At 39.6% G+C, this 5195-nt stretch overlaps 1 pseudogene across 1 annotated transcript; it reads left to right on the top strand.

Moving 5' to 3' along the window:
- Nucleotides 1-3355: 3355 nt before the first annotated feature.
- LOC308418547 (vacuolar protein sorting-associated protein 4B-like) lies at nucleotides 3356-4687 on the top strand (annotated as a pseudogene). Its single transcript has one exon. The product of its transcript is annotated as a vacuolar protein sorting-associated protein 4B-like (transcript).
- Nucleotides 4688-5195: the final 508 nt, after the last annotated feature.

The following is a 5195-nucleotide window of genomic DNA, read 5'->3' as shown; positions in this document are numbered from 1 at the left end:
AGAGAAGGAGGGAGATAGGGAGGGGGAGAGGAAGGGAGAGGAAATTTTCCATGAGGAAGAGGTCCCAAGAAATACCATGGAAGAACACATCTGAAGTAAAGGGGCATACTAATACTAAAATGAAATATGATTGGGGATTTTGGCAGGGACTTAGCCAGATTAGTTTAAAAGATTAGCGTAGATCAATGACTACTCAGCTGGTGTGCTGTAAAGCTTATGAAATAAATCTTATGGTCTCAGTCTTGCATTTGGGAGCTAGACAGGAGTATAGAAAGTCACTTTTCAAATGCCTTTATACTCACTGATTAAAGGGAAGACATTCAGTGTGAATTTTTACTTTAATAATGTGATTTAAAATTCTGAAAACACTAATCTTGCATAAAAACACAACAAACTTGGTTCTAATATTCATCTCAATGATAATTTCCCCAATATCTGTGAATACAAAGTATATTGGGAAGATATTTCCTATTTGAGCCACTATTACCTGGGGAAAAGTCATATAAGTTGTGTAACTCTACATTCACACATATTTCCATTCAATAACACAACAAAATTATGACAAGAAGATATTAAAAAAAATTAGCCCAGGGCTCCAAGATGGCTCAGTTTCTAAAGTACTTACTTGCTACCCAAGCAAGGCTTGGTGGTCTGCACTTGTAAATACAGTTCAAGGGAGATTGATGGGGGCCATACAATACTGTTTGCTCAATAGCCAATCAGTGTATACACATTGGTAAACTCTAGGCTCAGTGAGGAGGACTATCTATAAAATAAGGTGAAGAACTATAAAAAAAGACACTTCGCATCCTCTGTCCTCTACACAACAGAAACATAATGTCAGTGCAGAGGACAAGAATTCATTTTAATTAAACTACTACTGATGAATCAAGGCTGCAGAATATTCTTGAGTGATGAGTTGCTATCTGGAGTCAGAAGGTTACAGAATATCACAGCTTATAAACCACAAAGATCTGTGCCAAGTTATTGTTACATTTTTTTTTACCAATCATGATCTAGGAATAAGGGCTTTCATTATGGGGTTGATCTATGTCAACTGATACAAAATGTAGTTTTTACAGTTTAACCATTCAACACCACTTGTTGCTTTTAGATAGGAACATGTCAAGGTCCTGCCTTGACAACCAGGTACTTAGATGAGACACAGTGTCAGAAGGCCAAAGTCTGATGGCTTCTTGCAATTAGCTCTCTCTTGCTATTCTGGGGCAAGAACTGATAGCTTGTGGCAATTAACACTCTTTTACTATTGTTAGAACTAGGGTTGATGGCAATTTACTCCTGCTGATAGCTGCAGGCAATTAAGAAAAGAAACCTAATGTCTTCGGCTCTTCACTCTTTAACTCAGAGCACTATAACTGACTAGGCTAAAGACTCAGACCTCATTAATTGTGTTTATGAGAAAGGAAAAGAAGCACAAAAAGTCAGGCACACATATTCATTCAGTGAATAAAGCAAAAAGGGCATCTTCTTTGAAAAATTGATATTTTGCCTTTATTTTTCCTTCAGATTTTTAACACCTTTTCAGACAAAATTACCTCATAGTCATTATTAGGTAGACTCATAACAGCAAGATAACTGATTATATGGCTTTCTAAGCATTTTACAAATCATAACTTCATAGTACATTTAAGCAATAGTTCATGTCATAGGTTGATAAGGTTTAAGAATTGGCAGCAGAATTTTTTACATATCTTTCAATTAAGACTATACATTACTAAACATTCATTATCTATTATCTGGTTCCACAAGTTTATTATAAGTTTAAAGCAATTATTACTTAATTCACAAGTTAGCAAATTTTTGCCATGAGACATATCATCTGCCTTGTGCCTTTTTATTTTTGAAATCTTGTATAGATAAAGTAATCTATCATTTATTTTCTGTCCCTACACCTAGAATGAAGTGCCCATTTCCAGTTTATGATCTTTAGTCACCAAGATCAATGGCCTCCCTCCTAACCTAGAAGGAATATTCTCCTTGTTTGTAAGTTTGTTGCAAGCTAACTGTCCTTTCCTAGTGCAATTATCTCATGACTCAGAATTCTATTTGCAGACTTTTATTCTACAGGGAGCTTAAAATTACTTCACACAATTCATAAATATTATAAAATCATTATAAGTAATTATGAAATCACCCATTAATTTATATAATATTTATGAAAGTATATCTACATATTGACTGGTAGGAAATTCGCCCAGTTGGGTGGCTGATGCCCAGACTTCATTAGGTTACATAATAGTCACAGTAAAGGCAGAGCAGCAGCAGGAAGCAATCCTCAGATGAAATCTTTGGGACACATGCCACTCAGTGATCACCTACCACAGCCTTGAATAACAGTGGGCCTTCTCCAGGTAACTCGCTTGCTTGTCACAGCCCTTCCTGTAGGTCTTGTTAGAAATATTATGTTTGGGGGAACAATGAATGAATAATGGGAGACGTCATAGGAACATTCATTATGTTTTTGAGGAGCAAACAATGACTAACAGGAGCTGTAGTAAGGAACAGTCATTCTGGGTGAATGAATAGCGATTAGTAATGAGACCTGGTGCAGAGCAGTCAATATGGTTTTTTTTTGGAACAAAGGATGAATAATGGGAGCTGGGTTTAGGAAACGCCATTATGTTTTGAGGAACAAAAAAAAATTAATAACAGGAGCAGTGGTTAGGGACAGTCAATATGTTTGGAGCAAAGCTGCAGTACTCAGGTCAAATTTATTTTGCTTGTTCCCAAAGTGTATTTAATTTTAGATATTTTTAAAAATGTATTTCTAAATTTCACCAAGATTTCAAAAGTAATGTACATGCATGACAAAATGTAAAATATAAGAACATACATAGGAAAACCACATATTAAAATGTTAATAGACTATCCTGGGTGTCAGCAAGGTACCACTGGGTCAGAACAATGGCTACCTCAACATTCTGTGGTATATGTTGAAGCCAACCAGGTTTAGGTTTACGACTATACATTTACATCAGTGATGACTGAAAGACAAAGAAATCCATTTTAGACTAGCTTTTCAGATAAATTACAAGGTAAATCTCCCATGTAAATCAATTATTTTAAGATGACCTGATCTCAATTAAAGGCAATTGAGGCAGGAAGTGCCCGGGCCAGAGGCGGGACCAGAGCCCTAATGGGCTCGGAATTACGGAAGTTTTGTGAGGAGGGTTGGGGTGGCTGCTGGATTTCCTGCTTGTTTTATGGCTCTAGAGCTGGGGTTGCCGCTGCGGGCCTCAGAGACGCCAGCCTCTGGAGGGTTGCGGCTGTGACTCAGGCGCGACTCGATGGCGGTGCTACCGTCCCACCGGCCGGGACCCCTCAGATCTCCACCATGGCTTCCACGAACACCAACCTCCAGAAAGCAATAGATCTTGCAAGCAAAGCAGCCCAGGAAGACAAAGCTGGGAACTATGAGGAAGCTTTCCAACTCTACCACCATGCTGTTCAGTATTTTCTCCATGTTGTTAAGTATGAAGCACAAGGTGATAAAGCCAAGCAAAGCATCAGGGCCGAGTGTACAGAATATCTTGATAGAGCAGAAAAACTAAAGGAATATCTAAAGAAGGAGAAGAAACCACAGAAGCCGGTGAAAGAGGATCAGTCAGGTCCAGTTGATGAGAAGGGGAATGACAGTGATGGGGAAGCAGAATCTGATGATCCTGAAAAAAGAAACTGCAGAATCAACTTCAAGGTGCCATTGTTATAGAGCGACCAAATGTGAAGTAGAATGATGTTGCTGGTCTCGAAGGAGCCAAAGAAGCGCTTAAAGAGGCTGTGATTCTGCCAATTAAGTTTCCTCATCTGTTTGCAGGAAAGATGAAACCTTGGAGAGGAATCCTATTATTTGGGCCACCGGGAACAGGGAAATCGTATTTAGCTAAAGCTGTTGCAAGGAAAGCAAACAACTCAACATTTTTTTTCAATATCTTCCTCTGACCTTGTGTCTAAGTGGCTGGGGAAAGCAAAAACCTGGTTAAGAATTAATTCCAGCTTGCCGGAGAGAGCAAGCCTTCCATCATCTTCATCGATGAGATTGACTCTCTGTGCGGTTCAAGAAGTGAGAATGAGAGCAAGGCTGCACGGAGAATTAAGATGGAGTTCCTGGTTCAAACGCAGGGAGCTGGTGTGGACAATGATGGCATTTTGGTTCTGGGAGCTACAGATATCCCCCTGGGTTCTGGATTCTGCAATTAGGAGAAGATTTGAGAAACGTATTTATATTCCTTTGCCTGAAGCCCATGCTCGGGCAGCCATGTTTAGACTGGACTTGGACAGCACTCAGGACAGCCTCCCAGAAGCAGACTTCCAAGAACTTGGGAGGAAGACGGATGGCTATTCAGGAGCAGATATAAGTATCATTGTACGGGATGCACTTATGCAGCCTGTGAGAAAAGTTCAGTCAGCTACTCACTTCTAAAAGGTTCGCGGACCCTCAAGAGCTGATCCCAACTGCATTGTAAATGACCTGCCGACACCCTGCTCTCCAGGAGATCCTGGAGCTATTGAAATGACGTGGATGGATGTTCCTGGAGATAAACCCTTGGAGCCAGTTGTTTCCATGTGGGATATGCTGCAGTCCCTGTCCAGCACAAAGCCGACAGTCAATGAGCAGGACTTGTTGAAATTGAAGAAGTTTACAGAAGATTTTGGCCAGGAAGGCTAACACAAAGACAGCAAGAAGATGTTTATGCTGAATTTCTTCTCTTTTGTAGGTATTTTGCCTTTCTTGAATGACATTCAGATTATTTCCAGCAAAACTCATGTATCCAGGGAAGCCTACATGTCACTTGAGTGTTCCTTAATTCTGTGTTGTCCTTTTCTTACACTACCTGTTAAATTCTTTAATTCACAAACATTGTCAAATTGTAAGGAAAGGAACAGGGGCATGTGGAACAGCATAGTGGGGGCAGCGAGGAGCCTCGCCCAGCTTCATGGATAGTCACTAGGATTCTCATGAGCGCTTGTTCAAAGAGCAAGGCCTTTCTTTTTCCTTTTTTAAAAAGTGAAATTGAAACAGGGCTAAAGCTAATGATGTATTAATATCTTGAAAAGATCTTCAAGGATTTAATCAATGTAAAGTTATTGCTTTATAAAAATTAAGAATGGTAGAATCTTTACTCTCAGGGATGAAGAATTTGGGATTTGTGGCACAGGCAATGCTCCTGTTGATT

The sequence above is a fragment of the Micromys minutus genome (genome assembly GCF_963924665.1).
Source record: "Micromys minutus genome assembly, chromosome: 3".
Classification (NCBI taxonomy): Eukaryota; Metazoa; Chordata; class Mammalia; order Rodentia; family Muridae; genus Micromys; species Micromys minutus.
Note: the sequence above shows the minus strand (reverse complement) of the source record. Positions and strands in the feature narration are given on the sequence as shown.